Source organism: Rhinoraja longicauda, chromosome 5, assembly GCF_053455715.1.
Source record: "Rhinoraja longicauda isolate Sanriku21f chromosome 5, sRhiLon1.1, whole genome shotgun sequence".
Classification (NCBI taxonomy): Eukaryota; Metazoa; Chordata; class Chondrichthyes; order Rajiformes; family Arhynchobatidae; genus Rhinoraja; species Rhinoraja longicauda.
In genome coordinates, this window is record NC_135957.1 from 8438340 (window position 1) to 8464262 (window position 25923).

General features: G+C 47.7%; 1 protein-coding gene across 1 annotated transcript in view; it reads right to left on the reverse strand.

The window, feature by feature from the left end:
- Positions 1–25923, reverse strand: part of LOC144593388 (uncharacterized) — a 46574-nt gene that overhangs the window by 13741 nt on the left and 6910 nt on the right. The gene's annotated exons all lie outside the window — the stretch shown is intronic.

A 25923-nucleotide genomic window follows, 5' to 3' on the forward strand; every position in this document is an offset into this window, starting at 1 on the left:
AATGAACACATAAACACACACACACACACACACAAATGCGCAAAGAAATGCACACATCTGAAGGTCTCAACTCGAAATGTCACCTATTCCTTTTCTCCAGAGATGCTGTCTGACCTGCTGAGTTACTCCAGTTTTTTGTGTCTATGTTCACCATACACACACACACACAAAACACAAAAGCACATACAAGCACACACACAAAAGCGCATTCACACACAAATATACACACAAATACACACACACACACACACACACACACACACACACACACACACACACACACACACACACACACACACACACACACACACACACACACACACACACACACACACACACACACAACCCACACACACACACACACATACACACACACACACACACACACACACACACACACACACACACACACACACAAAAGCATACACCCACACACACACACACACACACACACACACACACACACACACACACACACACACACACACACACACACACACACACACACACCCACACACACACACACACACACACACACACAAAAGCATACACCCACACACACACACACACCCACACACACACAAAAGCATACACCCACACACACACACACACACACACACACACACACACACACACACACACACACACACACACCCACACACACACCCACACACAAAAGCACATACACACACACACACACACAAAAGCACATACACACACACACACACACACACACACACACACACACAAATACGCGCGCACACACACACACACACACACACACACACACACACAAGCATGGATACAGTGAATGTGGAGAGAACGTTTCCACTAGTGGGAGAGTCTAGGACAAGAGACCATAACCTCAGAATAAAAGGACAAACATTTAGAAAGGAGATGATGCGGAATTTCTTTAGTCAGAGGGTGGTGAATCTGTGGAATTCATTGCCACAGACGTCTGTGGAGGCCATCAATGGGTATTTTCAAATCGGTAAGGGTGTCAAATGTTATAGGGAGAAAACAGGAGAATAGGATTAGGTGGGAGAGATAGATCAGCCATGATTGAATGGCGGAGTAGACTTGATGGGCCGAATGGCCTTATTCTGCTCCTAGAAATTATGAACACACAGACGCAAACACACATACAAACACACACATGCACACTCACTAAAACACAAAGTTTCATTCACTATCCCAGCCCACACTCACATCGATAAACATATGAACACACAAACACACTCGCACACGTACATTTACACACAAATGGACGTGTGTGACATTAGACAATAGACAATACGTGCAGCAGTAAGCCATTCGGCCCTTCGAGCCAGCACCACTATTCAATGTGATCATGGCTGATCATTCACAATCAGTACCCTGTTCCTGCCTTCTCCCCATACCCCCTGACTCCGCTATCCTTAAGAGCTCTATCCAGCTCTCTCTTGAAAGCATCCAGAGAATTGGCCTCCACTGCCTTCTGAGGCAGAGAATTCCACAGATTTACAACTCTGACTGAAAAAGTTCTTCCTCATCTCCGTTCTAAATGGCCCACCCATTTAGTGTGGGTGTGCACATATACTCAACACCCAGAGCCATAGAAACACACATACAGACATACATAAGGACACCCAGAGATACATACGGACACCAGCCACACACTCATCCACAAACACATCGCAGGCGCACGCAGATGTGGATACACATTCATCAAGTGCACAGACCCAATGTTCAGCAACTTTCTACCCTTCCTTCATTCAACTGGTAGCCCGGCAGTTCCTTTAGAAAAGGAACTTTGGGAGGAGGAGGAATCATGCCGGGGTTGGCTCGAATGCTCTCCATACACTTGCAGAGGACACCAGTGTTGTTCTCCGTGTGGTGATGCATCAGTGTACAGGAGAGAGATGGAACCCCTGGTTGAGTGGTGCTACAACAATGCAGGCGCATCAGTGGCGCAACGGTAGAGTTGCTGCCGGACAGTGTGGAGAGGGTGTCCAGCTTCAAGTTTCTGGGCACTCACATTTCGGAGGACCTAACATGGTCCAATAACACTGCTGCGCTGGTCAAGAAGGCACAACAAAGACTGTTCTACTTAAGAACACTGAAAAAGTCTGGTCTACCCCAACAGCTGCTGACGACCTTCTACCGCTGCACCATAGAGAGCATCCTAACGCATGGCATCCCTGTGTGGTACCTCAGCTGCACGGAGGCAGAAAGGAAAGCTCTACAGCGGGTAGTCCATAGAGCTCAGAGGGCCATCGGAACACAGCTACCAGACTTGGAGGGCATCTACAACACACGATGCCTCAGAAAAGCCACCAGCATCCACAAAGACTCTTCACACCCCTGCAACAGTCTGTTCGAACTCCTTCCATCGGGCAGACGATACAAGGCCTTCTACGCCCGCACCTCCAGACTCAGGAACAGCTTCATCCCCAGGGCCATAGCTGCTATGAACCGGTCCTGCTGAGCCGGATGGCCACAACGCATAGATCAACTTGCACTTTACCCTGTCTAAAAACTGTTACAATTGTTTCGTTTCGTTGGGTTGCTGTTAATTACTTAAATTATTGCATCGTATGGGAGGCGCATTCCCAATCTCGTTGTACCCCTGGGTACAATGACAATAAAGATATATTGTATTGTATTGTATTGTATTGTATTACAGCACCAGAGACCCAGGTTCGATCCTGACTACGGGTGCTGTCTGTACAGACTTTGTACGTTCTCCCTGCGTGGGTTTTCTCCAAGAACTTCAGTTTCCTCCCACATGCCAAAGACGTACAGGTTTTGTGGGTTAATTGGCTTGGTGTAAATGTAAAGATTATCCCACGTGTCGGATAGTGTTAATGTGTGGGGATCGCTGGTCGGTTCAGACTCGGTGGGCCGAAGGTCCTGTTTCTGCGCTGCGTCTCTAAACTAAACTAAACCTCTCGCTAAACGTCAACAAGACCAAGGAAGTTAATGGTGCCTTCAGAAAGGAAAAGATAGGAGACCACGTGCCAGCATTCATTGGTGGAGCAGCAGTGCAGCTTCACATCATGGACTATATACCCTGAGCCTGGCCTGTCGATGGAATTACGAAGTGGGTGCCAGTGCCGTTTAGTTTAGATTAGAGATACAGTGCGGAAACAGGCCCTTCAGCCCATCGAATCTGCACTGCCCAGCGTTCCCCACACATTATCCTACACACGCACACTAGGGACAATTGACACTTATACCAAGTATTCAAACTCAAGCCCCTTAAGCGGGACTTAACACCGCCCGGCGCGGCTCGGCTGCGGGACTTAACACCGCCCGGTGCGGCTCGGCTGCGGGACTTTTCACCGCTGGTGCGGCTCGGCTGCGGGACTTTTCACCGCTGGTGCGGCTCGGCTGCGGGACTTAGCTGCGCAAGGCTTGGTCGCGGGCCTTTCATCGCCCGGTTCGGCCACGAGACGTTTCAGCGCCCGGTGCGGGGACTGTGCGGGTCGGTCGGGGACGAGCTGTCTGTCCGTGGGCGTGGGGAAGAGAGTGGAAGTTTTGTTGCCTCCATCACAGTGAGGGGGTGTTTGGAGTCACTGTGATGGACGTTTGTGTTGGGGTTATGTGTCTTGTGTTCTTTTTTTTTCTTTCTATGACTGCCATGTAGTTTCGTTCGGTACTTCGGTACCGAACGACAAATAAAGCTCTGTTATACCTGTTATACCTGTTATATAAGATAATTAGGGGATTGGACACATTAGAGGCAGGAAACATGTTCCCAATGTTGGGGGAGTCCAGAACAAGGGGCCACAGTTTAAGAATAAGGGGTAGGCCATTTAGAACGGAGATGAGGAAGAACTTTTTCAGTCAGAGAGTGGTGAAGGTGTGGAATTCTCTGCCTCAGAAGGCAGTGGAGACCAGTTCGTTGGATGCTTTCAAGAGAGAGAGCTGGATAGAGCTCTTAAGGATAGCGGAGTGAGGGGGTATGGGGAGAAGGCAGGAACGGGGTACTGATTGAGAGTGATCAGCCATGATCGCATTGAATGGCGGTGCTGGCTCGAAGGGCTGAATGGCCTACTCCTGCACCTATTGTCTATTGTCTATTGTCTATTGAAACCGAAGATTTTTTTAGATTTTAGATTTAGAGATACAGCGCGGAATCAGGCCCTTCGGCCCACACCGCCCAGCGATCCCCGCACATTAACACTATCCTACACACACTAGGGACAATTTTTACATTTACCCAGTCAATTAACGTACATACCTGTACGTCTTTGGAGTGTGGGAGCAAACCGAAGATCTTGGAGAAAACCCACGCAGGTCACGGGGAGAACGTACAAACTCCGTACAGACGGCGCCCGTAGTCAGGATCGTACCTGGGTCTCTGGTGCTGCAAGCGTTGTAAGGCAGCAACTCTACCGCTGCGCCACCGTGCCGCCTCATTTTCAGAGTATAAAGTAACTCGCATGTGACCGAATACTCCAACAAACCTGTACAGGTGCACTGTAGAAAGTGTCCTGCCCGGCTTGCATCAAAGCCTGATGCATGAATTCCAACATACAGAAAATCAGGAGGCTGCAAGCAGTGCTGGGCTCAGCCCAGTCCATTCCAAGCACAGCACTTCCCACCTCTGAGAGCATTTACATGAGGCGCTGCCTTAAGAAGGCGGCATCCATCAGCAAGGAACCCCAACATCCAGGCCATTCCCTCTTCTTGCTCCTACCATTGGGAGGGAGTTGCCTGGTCCCCACACCACTTTCCAACAACTATCCGCTTCTTAAACACCTCATATTTTGCTTGGGCAGCTTACAACCCAGCGGTTGGAATATCAACTTCTCTAACTTCAAGTAACCCTTGCTTTCCCTCTCTGTCCATCCCAACCCCTTCCTAGTTCTCCGACCAGTCTGACTGTCCCCCTGATTACATTTCATTCACATTCACACTATCCAGGCCTTTCATTATTCAGTAAGTTTCCATGAGGGCCCTCCTCATCCTTCTAAACTCCAGCAAGTACAGTCTAAGAGCTGTTAAACGCTTATCATCATTAGCCCAGTCATTCCTAGGATCATTCTCGTAAACTTCTCTGAACAGCATTGATGTACAGAGATCTTGGGGGTCATAGCTTCCTAGAAGTGGGCAGATTGGTAAAGAAGACATTAGGCAATAGACAATAGGTGCAGGAGGAGGCCATTCGGCCCTTCAAGCCAGCACCGCCATTCAATGTGATCATGGCTGATCATTCACAATCAGTACCCCAAATCTGCCCTCTTCCCATACCCCCTGACTCCGCTATCCTTAAGAGCTCTATCTAGCTCTCTCTTGAAAGCATCCAGAGGATTGGCCTCCACTGCCTTCTGAGGCAGAGAATTCCACAGATTTACAACTCTCTGACTGAAAAGGTTTTTCATCATCTCCGTTCTAAATGGCCTACCCCTTATTCTTAAACTGTGGCCCCTGGTTCTGGACTCCCCCAACATTGGGAACACGTTTCCTGCCTCTAATGTGTCTAATCCCTTAATAATCTTATATGTTTATGGTATACTTATGGTATAATTTGGTATATGGTATTATGGTATACTTACCTTCATTGGTCAGGGCATTGAGCATAAGAATCAAGAAGTTCATGTAGCAGCTTTGGTTAAACCTCATTTGGACTGTTGTGTATAGTTCTGATCGCTCCATTGCAGGAAGAATGTGGAGGCTTTGGTGAGGGTGCAGAGAAGAGGTTCACCAGAGTGCTGCCTGGATTAGAGTGTATTAGGTATGACGAGAGGTTAAACAAACCTGTGTTGTTTTCTCTGGAGAGTCGCAGGTTGAGGGGAGACCTGATAGAAGTATATAAAATGAAGAGAGGCATAGACAGTCTGAAACTTTTCCCCAGAGGAGAAATGGGTGGAAACATCAAAGACTAGAGAGCATAGCTTTAAGGCCAGAGGGTGAAAGTTTACAGGAGATGTATCGAGCAAGATTTTCACACAGAAAGATTGGTGGATGCCTGGAACACGTTGCCAGTGGAAGCACATACGATCGTGGCGTTTGAGAGCCTTTTGGATAGGCCCACGGATATGCAGGGAATGGAGTGATATGGATCACATGCAGGCAGAAGAGATTAGTTTAGCTTGGCATCATGTTCAGCACAGACATTGAAGGGTGAAAGGCACTTCCTGTGGCGTACTGTTCTCTGTTTTACCACCAGCCCTGGAAGCATTCTCCAAAGACTTGTCCGCGCCCTCTCAAGGATTGTCACAACCTTGCTGTGTTTAGGCCCACCATATTAAAGCAGTATAGGCTACTTGGTCCATCCCGCATGCTCGGCTATTCTCCACAGTCCCAACTCCCCCCACTAATCTTTCACCCTCTTGCCCATTGTATCTATTTAACTCTGCCTTCATGTGCCTTTCAAGGTTCAAGATTCAATTTATTGTCACACTAGACCAAGTGGACCCGTTGGGCCCAAACCTCTCCTGCATTGGTGCAACACCCTCTCCTCCTCACACCCTCCCCCTCCCCTCTCCCTCCGCCCCTCTTTCCCCCCCTTCCTCCTCCCCTCTCCCCCTCCCCACCCCTCCCCTCCTCCCCTTCCCCTTCCCTCCTCCCCCTCCCCCACCCCCTCCCTCCCTCCCCCTTCCCCTCTCCCCCACTCCATCCCCCTCAACTCCCCTTATCCTTCTCCCCCCCCTCCCTAGGAGATAGATTTAAACTTTAAAATGTGAATAACTTAAAAAATATAACACCAATTTCAATGAAACTTCTTCCATTAGCACCAAAGGGACAACGGTGAGCAATGTGGGCCTAAAATTGTTGCGCTGTCGTGTACCATTTAGGCTGTAGTTCAGGAACAAACAAACAAACAAACAAACAAACAAACAAACAAGAGTTTTACAATATATGGATGTACCAATTAAAGCACAGTGAAATTTGTGTTACCATACAACCAAGTAAAAAGCAACAAGACACACAGCCACATAAAATAAAATTTAACATAAACATCCACCACAGCCAATTCCACATTTCTCACTGTGATGGAAGGTAATAAAGTTCAAGCATCTTCCTCTTCGAGGAAGAGAGTTCCAGAGAGGTTTGACTCTGAGAAACAAAAAGCCTCATCTCTGCCTGAAATGGGTTGCCCCTTATTTTTAAACAGTGACCCTTGCTTTGAGATGGTCTTACATCAGGAAACATCCTCTCTGCGTCCACTCTGCCAAGACCTCTCAGGATCTTACAAGGTCAGTATTTACTCTGCACCATTCTTCAGGAAACCCCCTACAATTTACAGCTGTAATCCATGGGCAAGTTTGTGCACAATACCCTTCCACGCACAGGAATGAAATGGTTTCCAGGGCCATCATTGTGAAATAAATGTTGGATTGAGGAGAGTAGAAGAACCCCTGTAGTCTGTTTGGAGTGGTGCCATTGCAACTTTTTATGCAACTTGAAAGAGGAAATGGGGCTCCAGTTTAACATTTCATTCAAGGTGAAGGTTCAAGTAATGCGAAAATGGATGCGATGCAAAGGCATTCGGGGAGTAAGATCATCATAAGGTCGTAAATGAGAGGAGCAGAATTAGGCCATTCAGCCCATCAAGTCTACTCCACCATTCAATCATGGCTGATCTATCTCTCCCTCCTAACCCCATTCTCCTGCCTTCTCCCCATAACCTCTGACATCCGTACTAATCAAGAATCTATCTATCTCTGCCTTAGAAATATCCACCGACTTGGCCTCCACAGCCCTCTGTGGCAAAGAATTCCACAGATTCACCACCGTCTGTCCTCATCTCCTTCCTAAAAGAACGTCCTTTAATTCTGAGGCTATGACCTCTAGTCCTAGACTCTCCCACTAGTGAAAATATCGTCCACATCCACTCTATCCAAGCCTTTCACTGTTCTGTACGTTTCAATGAGGAACCCATCCCCCACCCCATTCTTCTAAACTCCAGCCAGTACAGGCCCAGTGCCATCAAAAGCTCGTCATATGTTAACCTAACTCCAGGGATCATTCTTGTAAACAGTTATCGTGAGGGGCGTGGGGATGAAGCTATTCTAGATATGTACCAGCCTGTGGACTTGTGGCACATGTTGGCAGCAGCTGAATACACAGATGGCTCTCCATCAGGTAATTAACCCTGGGCTGGCTACACAGCTGTTGCCTCCAACCCTGACCCTGGACAAAAGGCATATTGTGAACATGGTTAATGGCTGCAGTGAACCTCGGCCTCAGTCCGATCCGTAGTTCAATGCCTTCCAGGGCTCATTTCCTCACTCTCTCCAAACTGCGTGCAGGGCGTGCAGCGTAGGTTTACTAGGTTAATTCCCGGAATGGCGGGACTGTCATATGTTGAAAGACTGGAGCGACTAGGCTTGTATACACTGGAATTTAGAAGGGGATCTTATCGAAACGTATAAGATTATTAAGGGGTTGGACACATTAGAGGCAGGAAACATGTTCCCAATGTTGGGGGAGTCCAGAACCAGGGGCCACAGTTTAAGAATAAGGGGTAGGCCATTTAGAACAGAGATGAGGAAAAACTTTTTCAGTCAGAGAGTTGTGAATCTGTGGAATTCTCTGCCTCAGAGGGCAGTGGAGGCCAATTCTCTGAATACATTCAAAAGAGAGCTAGATAGAGCTCTTAAGGATAGGGGGTATGGGGGGAAAGCAGGAACGGGGTACTGATTGGGAATGATCAGCCATGATCACATTGAATGGCGGTGCTGGCTCGAAGAGCCGAATGGCCTCCTCCTGCACCTATTGTCTATTGCCTATTGCTCCGTTTCACTGACAGACCCACCCCTCCCCTCAGTCTCTACTTCCCTGCCACCCACTGAAGTCTCCCTGTGAGAGTCACTCAATCTGTCTGAGCGGAGTTTGCACGTTCCCCCTGTGACCGCGTGGGTTTTCCCCGGGTGCTCTGGTTTCCACCCACATTCCAAAGCCGTGCAGGTTTGTAGGTTAATTGGTTTCTGTAAATTGTCCCTCAAACTATGGTTAAGCTTCGTGGAACTAGCATACCGTTGATCACTGGTCAGCGTGGATTCCATGGGCCGAAGGGCCTGTTGCCACGTTGTATCTCTGACATCCCTTCCTGGATCAACCTGGCCCTATCCCATCCACTCTCACACGATCCCTACATCAGTCCTTGGTCTCTGATTTCTTGCTATATCCAATTCTGGGACATGTTCTCACTTGCCAGATCAGTTTATTGTCCACCAAAGATGTGCTTTTTTATAATGTATTTGCAGGATCGCTGACGAGGCCACAGATCACTGCACATCCATTATCTCCCTTGCTTCGCTGAACACCTTTGCTCAGTCCACCTGGATCCACCTGATCTCCCGGTTGCCAAAAACTTGAATTCCCCTTCCCATTCCCAAGCTGACCTTTCTGTCCTAGGCCCCCTTCAATGTCAGAGTGAGGCCAAACGCGAATTGGCGGAACAGCACCTCATATTTTGTTTGGACAGCTTATAACCAGCTTACAACCAATGGTATGAATGTTGATTTCTCTAACTTCAAGTAACCCCAGTATTCCCTCTCTCACCATCCCTCCCCCACCCAAGTCGGACCAAGTCAAGTTTATTTGTCACATACATATACAAGATGTGCAGTGAAATGAAAGTGGCAACGCCTGCGGATTGTGCTAAACTACAAAACAGAATAGAAAAAAAATAAAATTTAACACAAAAAATAAATTAATACAGTAAATTTAATTAGTCCCTGGTGATATGAGAGTTAATAGTCCTGATGGCCTGTGGGAAGAAACTCTGTCTCATCCTCTCTGTTTTCACAGCGTGACAGCGGAGGCGTTTGCCTGACCATAGCAGCTGGAACAGTCCGTTGCTGGGGTGGTAGGGGTCCCCCATAATGTTGCTGGCTCTGGATCTGCACCTCTTGATGTATAGGTCCTGCAGCTTCAAAGCCGTCTTGTTGAGCCTCATTGTCTGTCCTCGTTCTGACCTAGCACACAGCTGACAATGGCCTGTTCCCTTTATCATCATTACTTTTTTGCATGTCTTTCATCCATTTGTTTTCTATATCTCTCTATATCAACACCGTCTATATATTTTTTGACAGACACAAAAAGCTGGAGTAACTCAGCGGGACAGGCAGCATCTCTGGAGAGAAGGAATGTGTGACGCTTCGGGTCGAGACCCTTGTTTCCCTTTCCCCTGACTCTCAGTCTGAAGAAGGGTCAGCTTTTTGTGTCTATCTTCGGTTTAAACCAGCATCTGCAATCCCGATTGAGAGGATGGGGATCAAGCACATTCCTGACCTGCTGCAGTTCCTCTGGTGGCTCCCCTGTTGACCCAGACAGTTTAGTTTAGTTTAGAGATACAGCGTGGAAACAGGCCCTTCGGCCCACCAAGTCCACGGCGACCGGTGATCACTCGTACACTAGTTCTATCCCACACACTAGGGACAATATACAGAGCCCAATTGACCTACAAACCTGCACGTCTTTGGAACGTGGGAGGAAACCAGAGCACCTGGAGAAAACCCACGTGGTCCGTACAGACTGCATCCACAGTCAGGATGGAACCCGGGTGTCTGGCGCTGTCGGGCAGCAACTCTACCCGCTGCGCCACTGCGCCGCCCCAAATCACACAGGGTGTGATTAATACCATCTACAAGTTTACAGAAGACACCAGCATACAGTGGGATGGGTCGCAAACGACGAGGAGACAGAGTACTGGAAAGAGATAGAGAGTTTGGTAGCATGGTGTTCAGACAACAATCTCCCCCGTGATGATTTCAGGGAACGTGGTTCATACACGCTCCAGTCTGTAGTCTGAAGAAGGGTCTCGACCCAAAACGTCACCCATTCCTTCTCTCCAGAGATGCTGCCTGTCCCACTGCGTTACTCCAGCATTTTGTGTCTATCTTTATTTACGGAGCAATGAGTGTAAGGAACCTGTGCTGGAAGGAACTGCAGATGCTGGTTTACACGGAAGATGGACATAAGAAGCTGGAGTAACTCAGCGGGACAGGCAGCATCTCTGGAGAGAAGGAATGGGTGACGTTTGGGGTCAAGGAGAAGGGTCTCGATCAGAAAAGTCATCCAATCCTTCTCTCCAGAGACGCTGCCTGTCCCGCTGAGTTACTCCAACATTTTGTGTCTGTCTTCGGTTTAAACCAGCATCCTACTCACAAGCAGGATTTTCAGTATACCTGCACCTCGCCATAGTTGTGCATACCTTCCTACTCACTATGTTAATGATCCTCACAATATATTGGTGCCTTTCCCGTGGACTCCCACCCTAATCCTGCTGCGCTGACTGATGGTCCTCCACGTCGGGCTCCGGCTCAGGAAGACCCCGTCTGAATTGCCGAGTAAATCCACTTGACACCAGAATGCGCACAGATAGATATCAAAGGCTGGCAGCTGTTCGGCAAATGGCAAAGCACGTTGAAATACTTGCCTGCACTAGAATAAACTCAATGTAACATGATAGCTGACACACAAGTGTAGCCCTGCGACAAATCCAGGCCAGCTACTCAAGACAATGGTTGGGAAAGAACAGCTCACATATCCATAATGGGTGGAGCATCAATTGCTGGTAGTTTTACCTGACTCATACCATCTTATAAGTACCAATCACCAGCCCCATAAACACCAAAATACTTTATATCAATTTGTTTCAATCAAGTTATTTAAAGTGTGGAGGTGAGAAGTCCAGAATAAGGGGCAGATCTCATAAAATCAAAGCTGAGTCCTTGAACTCCAATTATTTACTATCTATATTAATGACTTGGAGCATTCAGCAGAGTGAAAGATAACCAAAGATTGCTTTCCAAGTTTGCTGATGAGAAGAAAATAGATGGGAGGGCATGCCGTGATAAGGATATTTGAACTCTGAAACAAGGCAGAGTGGTCAAAACATGTCATGTTGAGGTTAATGTTTGTGACAATGAGGTTATTCATTTTGGTAAGAGGAATCAAAAGTCAGACTGTTACTTAGATAGAGGGCGAGTACAAATGAGTGGATCACAGAGGGATCAAGGATTACTTGTACATGAAGCACAAAATGTTAGCAGGCAGTTGCCAAGGGTCAAGTAATTAAGAAGACACTTGGACAGGTATTTTGACAGCAAAGGTGTAGAGGGATATAGGCTAAACGTGGGCAAATGAGTCTTAGCTTGATTGGGCAACTCGGTTAGCATGGGCGAGTTGAGCTGAAGGGCCTGTTTCTGTGCTGTACGGCTCGATGGCTCTGTACATCCCTTCTGCCCAATTCATCCAGGCTGACCGAGTTGCCAAACCAGGCTATTCTCACTTGGAGGAACCTGGCTCATATCCTATCCACGCACCAGATCAAACATAGAAACATAGAAAATAGGTGCAGGAGTAGGCCATTCGGCCCTTCGAGCCTGCACCGCCATTCAATGTGATCCAACCCCTTAAGAATTTTGTAAGTTTCTATAAGATCCCCCCTCAATCTTCTAAATTCCAGCGAGTACAAGCCGAGTCTATCCAGTCTTTCTTCATATGAAAGTCCTGCCATCCCAGGAATCAATCTGGTGAACCTTCTCTGTACTCCCTCTATGGCAAGAATGTCTTTCCTCAGATTAGGAGACCAAAACTGTACGCTATACTCCAGGTGTGGTCTCACCAATGCCCTGTACAACTGCAGCAGAACCTCCCTGCTCCTGTACTCAAATCCCCTCGCTATGAATGCCAACATACCATTCGCTTTCTTCACTGCCTGCTGCACCTGCATGCCTACTTTCAATGACTGGTGTACCACGACACCCAGGTCTCGTTGCATCTCACCTTCTCCTCATCGGCCACCATTCAGGTAATAGTCTGCTTTCCTGTTCTTGCCAGCAAAGTGGATAACCTCACATTTATCCACATTATACTGCATCTGCCATGCATTTGCCCACTCATCTAACCTATCCAAGTCACGTTGCAGCCTCCTAGCATCCTCCTCACAGCTACCACTGCCCCCCAGCTTCGTGTCATCCGCAAACTTGGAGATGTTGCATTCAATTTCCTCGTCCAAATCATTAATATATATTGTAAATAGCTGGGGTCCCAGCACTGAGCCTTGCGGTACCCCATTAGTCACTGCCTGCCATTCTGAAAAGGACCCGTTTATTCCTACTCTTTGATGATTAACATTGGTGGTCAAGCACGGTAGCGCAGCGGTACAGTTGCTGCTTTACAGTGAATGCAGCGCCGGAGACACAGGTTCGATCCTGACTACGGGTGCTGCACTGTAAGGAGTTTGTACGTTCTCCCCGTGACCTGCGTGGGTTTTCTCCGAGATCTTCGGTTTCCTCCCACACTCCAAAGACGTACAGGTATGTAGGTTAATTGGCTGGGTAAATGTAAAAATTGTCCCTAGTGGGTGTAGGATAGTGTTAATGTACGGGGATCGCTGGGCGGCACGGACTTGGTGGGCCGAAAAGGCCTGTTTCCGGCTGTATATATATGATGATATGAAAAAGGCTTTTGGCACATTGGCCTTCATCAGTCAGAGTACTGAGTGCAGAAGTTGGGAGGTCATGTTGCAGTTATATAAAACGGTGAGGCCGCATTTAGGGTATTATGTTCAGTTCTGGGCACCATGTAATAGGAAACTTGTTGTCAAGCTGGAAAGGGTACAGAGAAGATTTACGAGGATGGTGCCAAGACTAGAGGGTGTGAGCTATAAGGAGAGGTTGAGTAGGCTGGGACTCTATTCCATGGAGTGCAGGAGGATGGGCGATCTTATTGAAGTGTATAAGATCATGAGAGGAATAGATCGGTTAGATGCACAGAGTCTCTTGCCCACAGTAGGTAAATCAAGGAACAGAGGACATAGGTTTAAAGTGAAGGGGAAAAGATTCAATAGGAATCTGAGGGGTAACTTTTTCACACAAAGGGTGGTGGGTGTATGGAACAAGCTGCCAGAGGAGGTAGTTGAGGCAGGGACTATCCCAACATTTAAGAAACAGCTAGACAGGTACATGGATAGGATAGGTTTGGAGGGATATGGTCTAAACACAGGCAGGTGGGGCTAGTGTAGCTGGGACATGTTGGCCAGTGTGGGCAAGTTGGGTGGAAGGGCCTGTTTATACTGTATCATTCTATGACTCTATTACTATGATTAGAGGAACTCGGTGTCCTCGTACAAAGCTCAATGAAAGCAAACATGCTCCTGTTCCAATGTCTTATGCCTCATTCAATATTTATTTAATAAATTCCCCATAGCGTAATTCAAGCCTGTCCTTCCAAATGAAGTATTTTAATCTAAGCACGATGTGAGAATATCCTTGCTGCGCTGACAGATCTCGCTGGCTGAGGTAGATTCTGTACCAACTGCTGACCATATCTGCCAGAAAGTGTGGGTCGGATAGCAGAGACTGGCAGCTGTTCAGCAAATGGCAAAGAATGTTGAAATGGGTGAAGAGGGGCATTGTCTTTCTGGGTTAAACTTGGTGTAACACAGCAGCTGACCCACAACTGCAGTACATGGTGACTACTCAAGAACCGGTGTCAAAGATCATTTCATAATCTGGGTGGAGTTGCTTGTGCTGAGAATCCCTGGTAGTAGTCACAGCTTGCATTGACCTGACTCATGCTTATCCGCCCTGTCAAAGTCAAAGATCATATATTAACGTATGTAGAAGATCAAGGGGCATTTTAATAAGATTATTTACAGGATGGAGTGAGGCTACTTCCTTTGGTGGGGAGAACAAAACAAGGGGGTTATCTTTTAATCACAAAATGCTGGAGTAACTCAGCAGGTCAGGCAGCATCTCAGGAGAGAAGGAATGGGTGACGTTTCGGGTCGAGACCCTTCTTCAGACTGAACTTATCTTTTAAAGTCAGTGTTGGATCACTCAAGTGAGATAGCTTGAAAGCACTTCAGCATTCAAAGGGTGAAACAACAGGAAAAGAAAGACTTGTTTTTTTCTCTCTCTAAAGAATGGGATTGCTCTGCTGGCAGAAATTCATGGTTAAGTACTTTTTAATGACCAAAAATCCATTGACTTCCGTCTCAAAGACTCTGGTGGATTGTGGAATCCGCAAAGTCAGCAAGGATTCACATCCCTTCTGTGGTGCACGAACACTATAGTGTCGGCTGGCACCTCCAGCACTCTATCGAGTGGGCACTCCTTGAGGTGGCTGCCGGCTTTCCACTGCAAAAGGGTCCTTTGAAAAAGGGTCTCGACCCAAAAATGTCACTCATCCCTTCTCTCCAGAGATGCCGCCTGTCCCGCTGAGTTACTCCAGCTTTTTGTGCCTGTCTTCAGTTTAAACCAGCATCTGCAGTTCCTCCCGACACAGCCTTCCACTGCTTCCGGATATGATTGTTGATGGCACCATTTTGACAAAGAGGGAACTTTACTGGAGTGTTCTAGGGCATAATCCCTCATTATTCCTCAACTAACATTACTAAGTTTATACTACTGAATATTGATTTCTCTAACTTCAAGTAATCCCTGCATTCCCTCTCTCTCCATCCCTCCGAAACCCAAGTCACACCAGCTTCTCATTCCCACCTAGCAAACAGCTAACAATGGCCTGTTTCCTTTATCATTGTCACTTTTTGCATATCTTTCATTAATTTGTTATATATCTCTCCACATCATCGTCTGTATCTCTCGTTTCCCTTTCCCATTACTTTCAGTCCGAAGAAGGGTCTCGACCCGAAACGTCACCAATTCCTTCTCTAGAGATGCTGCCTGTCCCGCTGTAATTCCAGTTTAGTTTAGTTTAGATCAGTTTACTTTAGAGATACAGTGCGGAAACAGGACCTTCCGCTCACCGAGTCTGCGCCGACCAGCGATTCCTACACACCAACACTATCCTCCACAAAGAAACAATTTACAATTATACCAAGCCAATTAGCCTACAAACTTGTACTTCTTTGGAGTGATAATAGACAATAGACAATAGGTGCAGGAGTAGGCCATTCGGCCCTTCGAGCCAGCACCACCATTCAATGTGATCATGGCTGATCATTCTCAATCAGTACCCCGTTCCTGCCTTCTCCCCATACCCTCTGACTCTGCTATCCTTAAGAGCTCTATTCAGCTCTCTCTTGAATGCATTCAGAGAATTGGCCTCTGCCCTCTGAAGCAGATAATTCCACAGATTCACAACTTTCTGACTGAAAAAGTTTTTCCTCATCTCCGTTCTGAATGGTCTACCCCTCACAAAATGGCGGCACTGCCCTAGCAGCTGCCGCTCACCTGCGGTCCATTTGTCTTTGTGTTTTTGTTGTTTTTTTTTGTCTTAGTTGTAGTTGTGATGTGGTGTTTTTGTGTTTGTGTACTATGTGTGTATGTGGGGGGGAGGGGGAAACTAACACTGTAAATATGTGTCCCTTCCGAACGGAGACCCGACCTTTGTTTTCTGGGCCGTGTCTCCGTTCCTGCTGCGGCCTACCATCGGCCCAACTCCTGGAGCTGTCAGCCTCCATCGGACTTACCATCCAAGTCCGTGGATCGGACTTACCATCACCGGAGCCGGCCGTCTTCGGAGGCTGCGGGTGCGGCTGCGACTTGCCTTAGGTTCGGGCCGCGTGGATTTCGACATCGGGAGCTCCGGCAGCGGCAGCGTGTTCGCCCGCCCCGGATCGCGGGGCATGGGGCGCGGACATTTCACCGTCCGGCGCGGCCTAAGATGGCCGCGGGATATTTCTCTGCTGGGCGGGGGTTTCAATGTCGGGAGCCACGACCGCCCCGACGTGCAGCAACAGCGGCAGCGACAGCGTGTTCGCCCGCCCCGGATCGGACTTATCATCAGCGGAGCCGGCCGTCTTCGGAGGCTGCGGGAGCGGCTGCGACGCGACGCGCCTTGGGCTTGGCCCGCTGTGGACCGTCCGGTGCGGCCTGCAACCTCAACAACCTGACTGCGGGCGAGGACAGCAGGAGAAGGGAAAGACATTGTGGCCTTCCATCACAGTGAGGAGAGAGAGGACTGGAGGAGACTCACTGTGATGGATGTTTCTTTGATGGATGTTTCTTTTTTTGTGTGTTTTTGGGGTTGGGTGGTTTGAGTGCCTGTTTGATGCTTTTATTGTTGGACTGTGTTTTTGGGGGTTTTGGGGTGTGTGATTTGAATGCCTATTTAATGCTTCTATTGTTGGACTGTGTTTTGGGGGGTTTTTGGGGTTGGGTAATTTGGGTGCCTGTTTAGTGTTTTTATTGTTGGACTGTGGGTGATTGAATTAACATTTTGTTCAAGATGGCCGCGCCGTTGTGTTTGGCTGCCTGCCACTGTATGTTTCTTTTTTTTCCTAGTCAGATGTGCAGCACTTTGGTCAACGTGGGTTGTTTTTAAATGTGCTATACAAATAAATTGACTTGACTTGACTTGACTTATTCTTAAACTGTGGCCCCTTGTTCTGGACTCCCCCAACATTGGGAACATGTTTCCTGCCTCTAACGTGTCCAACCCCTTCATAATCTTATATGTTTCGATAAGATCCCCTCTCATCCTTCTAAATTCCAGTGTATACAAGCCTAGTCGCTCCAGTCTTTCAACATATGACAGTCCTGCCATTCCGGGAATTAACCTAGTAAACCTACGCTGCACACCCTCAACAGCAAGAATATCCTTCCTCAAATTTGGAGACCAAAACTGCACACAGTACTCCAGGTGCGGTCTCACTAGGGCCCTGTACAACTGCAGAAGGACCTCTTTGCTCCTATACTCAACTCCTCTTGTTATGAAGGCCAACATTCCATTGGCTTTCTTCACTGCCTGCTGTACCTGCATGCTTCCTTTCAGTGACTGATGCACCAGGACACCCGGATCTCGTTGCACGTCCCCTTTTCGTAACTTGACACCATTCAGATAATAATCTGCCTTCCTATTCTTACATCCAAAGTGGACAACTTCACACTTATCCACATTAAACTGCATCTGCCATGCATCCACCCACTCACACAACCTGTCCAAGTCACCCTGCAACCTCATAGCATCTTCCTCTCAGTTCACACTACCACCCAGCTTTGTATCATCTGCAAATTTGCTAATGGTACTTTTAATCCCTTCATCCAAGTCATTAATGTATATTGTAAATAGCTGCGGTCCCAGCACTGAGCCTTGCGGTACCCCACTAGTCACTGCCTGCCATTCTGAAACGGACTCATTTATCCCCAATCTTTGCTTTCTGTCTGCCAACCAATTTTCTATCCATGTCAGTACCCTACCTCCAATACCATGTGGGAGACTCTTGGACCAGATGGACATAGCCTCAGAATGAAAGGACACACCTTTAGGAAGAAGAGGAGGAATTTCTTTAGTCAGAGGGTGGTATATCTGTGGAATCCATTGCCACAGACAGCCGTGGAGGCCAAGCCTTGGTACTTTTAAAGCAGAGATTGACAGATACTCGATTGGTGCGGGTGTCATGGTTTATGAGGAGAAGGTAGGAGAATAGGGTTGAGAGGGAATGATAGATCAGCCATGGTTAAATGACGAAGTAAACTGGATGGACCGAATGGCCTAATTCTCCTCCTGTGACTTATTAACTTGTGAATACTTACTCCCTCTTACTCACCTCCAGAGCTCTACCGAGCGGGCACTCCTTGCGGTAGCTGCCGGCTTTCCACCGCAGAAGGGTCCTCTGAAGCAGGGCCTCGACCATTATTTACCCCATTTGCCAATATTGACCTAAGTGAGACCGCACCTGGAGTACTGTGTGCAGTTTTGGTCTCCAAATTTGAGGAAGGATATTCTTGCTATTGAGGGCGTGCAGCGTAGGTTTACTAGGTTAATTCCCGGAATGGCGGGACTGTCATATGTTGAAAGACTGGAGCGACTAGGCTTGTATACACTGGAATTTAGAAGGATGAGAGGGGATCTTATCGAAACGTATAAGATTATTAAGGGGTTGGACACGTTAGAGGAAGGAAACATGTTCCCAATGTTGGGGGAGTCCAGAACAAGGGGCCACAGTTTAAGAATAAGGGGTAACCATTTAGAACTGAGATGAGGAAAAACTTTTTCAGTCAGAGAGTTGTGAATCTGTGGAATTCTCTGCCTCAAAAAGCAGTGGAGGTCAATTCTCTGAATGCATTCAAGAGAGAGCTAGATAGAGCTCTTAAGGAAAGTGGAGTCAGGGGGTATGGGGAGAAGGCAGGAACGGGGTACTGATTGAGAATGATCAGCCATGATCACATTGAATGGCGGTGCTGGCTCGAAGTGCCGAATGGCCTACTCCTGCACCTATTGTCCATTGTATAAATTTAACAATGGCCAATTAATCTCCCAGCACACCTCTGGGTCATGGGAGGAAACTGGAATCTCAGAGGGGAGAGGAAGAATGTGCAAACTTCGTACAGAGAGAGCAGCAGAGATGGAAGCTAGGTTCCAGGAGTTTTGATTCAGTCGTGCCAACATACTACCAAACAAAGGGGCAGATTGTAACTTCTACCGCCTGGTTCTGCGTTCCCTTGGTAACCATTCATCCTTTTGCTTAACAAGAAGCCCTTCTCTACCCTTAAAAATGTTCAAATATTCTGCTTTCTGAAAGTTGCATTTAATTAAAACTCTGAGGGAAGTAAAACTGCCTAAGCTGCCTTAAATGGGTAACTCAGTGGTTAGACAATAGACAATAGACAATAGGTGCAGGAGTAGGCCATTCAGCCCTTCGAGCCAGCACCGCCATTCAATGCGATCATGGCTGATCACTCTCAATCAGTACCCCGTTCCTGCCTTCTCCCCATACCCCCTCACTCCGCTATCCTTAAGAGCTCCATCCAGCTCTCTCTTGAAAGCATCCAACGAACTGGCCTCCACTGCCTTCTGAGGCAGAGAATTCCACACCTTCACCACCCTCTGACTGAAAAAGTTCTTCCTCATCTCCGTTCTAAATGGCCTACCCCTTATTCTCAAACTGTGGCCCCTTGTTCTGGACTCCCCCAACATTGGGAACATGTTATCTGCCTCTAATGTGTCCAATCCCCTAATTATCTTATATATTTCAATAGACAATAGACAATAGACAATAGGTGCAGGAGTAGGCCATTCAGCCCTTCGAGCCAGCACCGCCATTCAATGCGATCATGGCTGATCACTATCAATCAGTACCCCGTTCCTGCCTTCTCCCCATACCCCCTCACTCCGCTATCCTTAAGAGCTCTATCCAGCTCTCTCTTGAAAGCATCCAACGAACTGGCCTCCACTGCCTTCTGAGGCAGAGAATTCCACACCTTCACCACCCTCTGACTGAAAAAGTTCTTCCTCATCTCCGTTCTAAATGGCCTACCCCTTATTCTCAAACTGTGGCCCCTTGTTCTGGACTCCCCCAACATTGGGAACATGTTATCTGCCTCTAATGTGTCCAATCCCCTAATTATCTTATATGTTTCAATAAGATCCCCCCTCATCCTTCTAAATTCCAGTGTATACAAGCCCAATCGCTCCAGCCTTTCAACATACGACAGTCCCGCCATTCCGGGAATTAACCTAGTGAACCTACGCTGCACGCCCTCCATAGCAAGAACATCCTTCCTCAAATTTGGAGACCAAAACTGCACACAGTACTCCAGGTGCGGTCTCACCAGGGCCCGGTACAACTGTAGAAGGACCTCTTTGCTCCTATACTCAACTCCTCTTGTTACGAAGGCCAACATTCCATTGGCTTTCTTCACTGCCTGCTGAACCTGCATGCTTCCTTTCATTGACTGATGCACTAGGACACCCAGATCTCGTTGAACTCCCCCTCCTCCTAACTTGACACCATTCAGATAATAATCTGCCTTTCTATTCTTACTTCCAAAGTGAATAACCTCACACTTATAGACAATAGACAATAGACAATAGGTGCAGGAGTAGGCCATTCAGCCCTTCGAGCCAGCACCGCCATTCAATGCGATCATGGCTGATCACTATCAATCAGTACCCCGTTCCTGCCTTCTCCCCATACCCCCTCACTCCGCTATCCTTAAGAGCTCTATCCAGCTCTCTCTTGAAAGCATCCAACGAACTGGCCTCCACTGCCTTCTGAGGCAGATAATTCCACACCTTCACCACCCTCTGACTGAAAAAGTTCTTCCTCATCTCCGTATCTACATTAAACTGCATCTGCCATGTATCCGCCCACTCACACAACCTGTCCAAGTCACCCTGCAGCCTTATTGCATCTTCCTCACAATTCACACTACCCCCCAACTTAGTATCATCTGCAAATTTGCTAATGGTACTTTTAATCCCTTCGTCTAAGTCATTAATGTATATCGTAAATAGCTGGGGTCCCAGCACCGAACCTTGCGGTACCCCACTGGTCACTGCCTGCCATTCCGAAAGGGACCCATTTATCCCCACTCTTTGCTTTCTGTCTGTCAACCAATTTTCTATCCATGTCAGTACCCTACCCCCAATACCATGTGCCCTAATTTTGCCCACTAATCTCCTATGTGGGACCTTGTCGAAGGCTTTCTGAAAGTCGAGGTACACCACATCCACTGACTCTCCCTTGTCAATTTTCCTAGTTACATCCTCAAAAAATTCCAGTAGATTTGTCAAGCATGATTTCCCCTTCGTAAATCCATGCTGACTCGGAATGATCCCGTTACTGCTATCCAAATGCTCAGCAATTTCGTCTTTTATAATTGACTCCAGCATCTTCCCCACCACTGATGTCAGACTAACTGGTCTATAATTACCCGTTTTCTCTCTCCCTCCTTTCTTAAAAAGTGGGATAACATTTGCTATCCTCCAATCCACAGGAACTGATCCTGAATCTATAGAACATTGAAAAATGATCTCCAATGCTTCCACTATTTCTAGAGCCACCTCCTTAAGTACTCTGGGATGCAGACCATCAGGCCCTGGGGATTTATCAGCCTTCAGTCCCATCAGTCTACCCAAAACCATTTCCTGCCTAATGTGGATTTCCTTCAGTTCCTCCATCACCCTAGGTTCTCCGGCCCCTAGAACATTTGGGAGATTGTGTGTATCTTCCTCAGTGAAGACAGATCCAAAGTAACGGTTTAACTCGTCTGCCATTTCTTTGTTCCCCATAATAAATTCCCCTGCTTCTGTCTTCAAGGGACCCACATTTGCCTTGACTATTTTTTTCCTCTTCACGTACCTAAAAAAACTTTTGCTATCCTCCTTCATATTATTGGCTAGTTTACCCTCGTACCTCATCTTTTCTCCCCGTATTGCCTTTTTAGTTAACTTTTGTTGCTCTTTAAAAGAGTCCCAATCCTCTGTCTTCCCACTCTTCTTTGCTATGTTATACTTCCTCTCCTTAATTTTTATGCTGTCCCTGACTTCCCTTGTCAGCCACAGGTGTCTCTTACTCCCCTTAGAGTCTTTCCACCTCTTTGGAATAAATTGATCCTGCAACCTCTGCATTATTCCCAGGAATACCTGCCATTGCTGTTCTACCATCTTCCCTGCTAGGGCCTCCTTCCAATCAATTTTGGCCAGCTCCCGCCTCATGCCTCTGTAATCCCCTTTGCTATACTGTAATACCGACACTTCCGATTTTCCCTTCTGCCTTTCCATTTGCAGAGTAAAACTTATCATGTTGTGATCACTGCCTCCTAACGGCTCTTTTACCTCTAGTCCCCTTATCAGATCAGGATCATTACACAACACTAAATCCAGAATTGCCTTCTCCCTGGTAGGCTCCAGTACAAGCTGTTCTAAGAATCCATCTCGAAGGCACTCTACAAACTCTCTTTCCTGGGGTCCATTTCCAACCTGATTTTCCCAGTCTACCTGCATGTTGAAATCTCCCATAACCACCGTAGCATTACATTTTTGACACGCCAATTTTATCTCCTGATTCAACTTGCACCCTATGTCGAGGCTACTGTTTGGGGGCCTATAGATAACTCCCATTAGGGTCTTTTTACCCTTACAATTTCTCATTTCTATCCATACTGATTCAACATCTCCTGATTCTATGTCACCCCTTGCAAGGGAATGAATATCATTCCTTACCATCAGAGCAACCCCACCCCCTCTGCCCACCTGTCTGTCTTTTCTATACGTTGTGTACCCCTGAATATTCAGTTCCCAGCCCTGGTCCTCTTGTAGCCATGTCTCAGTGATCCCTACAACATCATTCTATGTTAGAAACATAGAAACATAGAAAATAGGTGCAGGAGTAGGCCATTTGGCCCTTCGAGCCTGCACCGCCATTCAATATGATCATGGCTGATCATCCAGCTCAGTAACCTGTACCTGCCTTCTCTCCATACCCCCTGATCTCTTTAGCCACAAGGGCCACATCGAACTCCCTCTTAAATATAGCCAATGAACTGGCCTCAACTACCTTCTGTGGCAGAGAATTCCACAGACTCCCCACTCTGTGTGAAGAAATGTTTTCTCATCTCGGTCCTAAAAGACTTCCCCCTTATCCTTAAGCTGTGACCCCTGGTTCTGGACTTCCCCAACATCGGGAACAATCTTCCCGCATCTAGCCTCTCCAACCCCTTAAGAATTTTATGTTTCAATAAGATCCCCCCTCAGTCTTCTAAATTCCAGCGAGTACAAGCCGAGTCTATCCAGTCTTTCGTCATATGAAAGTCCTGCCATTCCAGGGATCAATCTGGTGAACCTTCTCTGTACTCCCTCTAAGGCAAGAACGTCTTTCCTCAGATTAGGAGACCAAAACTGCACACAATTCAGCATCACAGGCAGTACACAGGCAGCACACAGGCAGCACACAGGCAGCACACAGGCAGTACACAGGCAGTACACAGGCAGTACACAGGCAGTACACAGGCAGTACACAGGCAGTACACAGGCAGTACACAGGCAGTACACAGGCAGTACACAGGCAGTACACAGGCAGTACACAGGCAGTACACAGGCAGTACACAGGCAGCATCTCTGGTGATAATGGATAGGTGACATTCCGGGAAGGGACCCTTCTTCAGACTGATTGTAGTTTAGTTTAGTTTAGAGATACAGTGCAGAAACAGGCCCTTCGGCCCACCGAGTCCGTGCCGACCAGCAATCCCCGCACATTAACGTCACCCTACGCACATTAAGGACAATTTACACTTAAACCAAGCCAATTAACCTACAAACCTGCACGTCTTTGGAGTGTGGGAGGAATCCAAAGATCTCGGAGAAAACCCACGCAGGACACAGGGAGAACGTACAAACTCCGTACAGACAGCACCCGTAGTCGGGATGGAACCCAGGTCTCTGCCGCAGTAAGGCAGCAACTCTACCGTTGCACCAGCATGCCGCCGCCTTGTGGCAGGGGTGGGGGTGGGGTGGGAAAGGTGGGAGAAGCTATACGTGAGAAAATAAAACATAACATTATGGGGCCGGCAACAGAGGGCCTCAGGCAAGGAGGTTCTCTGATAGAGGACTGAGGGACCTGAATCCAAGATGACACTGAAGCCAAGCGACTCTTTGCATGCTCATCCCAGACGTGGATCGGCAATCATTCATTACAGTCGCTCCACTCTTTGAAATCTTTATTTCAACACACTTTACTTTGCATTAAACATGATTCCCTTTATCCTGTATCTGTACACAGTGGGCGGCTTGATTGTAATCATGCATAGTCTTTTGCTGACTGGATCGCACGCAACAAAAAAGCTTTTCACCGTATCTCGGTACACGTGACAATAATAAACGAGACTGATTGCTGGCTCGAGACAGTGTGATATGAAGAGGGATGGATCGTTGTGAACTGCGGAACTGGCTAACATTTAGTGGAGGGGTGGGGGGGGCGGGGGGAAGGGAGGGGGAGGGAGGTGTATGCACAATAGAAGTTACCTAAAATCAGAGAATTCAGCGTTCATACCACTAGTTTGTAAGCTACCCAAGTGACATACAAGGTGCTGTTCCTCCAGTTTGTGTGTGGGCCTCACTCTGGCAATGGAGGAGGCTCAGGACAAAAATGTCAGTGTGGGCATGGGAGGAAGAGTTAAAATTGTTATCAAGCGGGAGATCCAGTGGGCCTCGGTGGACCGAGCGCAAGTGTTCAGCAAAACGATCGACAAGTCCACGCATGGTCTCGCCAATGTACAGTAGCCCACGTCAGGAACACCGGGTGTAGTAGATGAGGTTAGAGGAGGTGCACGTGGACCTCTATCTCACCTGGAAGGACTGTCGGGGTACCTGGATGGACTCAACTCCATGCAGTCCAGCTGGCCACTTCCCCATCTCACATTAACCTTTCTGTTCTGGGCCTCCTGCATTGCCACAGTGAGGCCACGTACAAATTGGAGGAACAGCAGCACATATTTCGCTTGGGCAGCTCACCACCCAGTCGTATAAACATTGAATTCGCTATTTTTTAAGTTACTTCTGCAGCTCCCTCTCCCCTTCCCCTCCCACCACTAAAGGTCAGTTCACCAGTTCCACAGTCCACAACGATGTCTCCCTCTTTGGATCATACAATCTCTGGCCAACCATTGCCCTATCAGGGAACCTCCTTTCCTGATGTCATCTGTTGTTGGTCCTAATTTGCCCTGGTTTTTTTCTGGCTACCACTTTCTTCCCCTCCCCACACCCCCTTCCTCCACCCCCCCCCCCCCCCCCCCCCCCATTTCAACCAGTCTGATGAAGGTTCCCAACCTGAAACATCACCTATCCATTTTCACTGGAGATGTTGCCTGACCTGCTGAGGTACTCCAGCAATTTGTGTCTCTCTTCGGTATAAAGCGGCGTCTGCAGTTCGTTTTTATTGCCTCAAATAGGTGATCTTTTACTTTTAATATCTGTCCCCCCGCCTAGTTCGAGATTCCTGCACATGAGCAAGCATTCTCTCCAGGATCATCCACTTAAAACCCCTCGAGATCTTATATGTTCCAGTCAAGTCTTCTCTTAATTTTCTAAACTGGAGCATAGTGTGTCCAACCCACCATTCTAGGTAGTCATGTGTAGGAAGGAACTGGAGATGCTGGTTTAAACCGAAGATAGACACAAAAAGCTGGAGTAACTCAGCGGGACAGGCAGCGAGAGAAGGAACGGGTGACGTTTCGGGTCGAGGCCCTTCTTCAGGCCCTTCTTCTTGTCCCCAAATGTCACCCGTTCCTG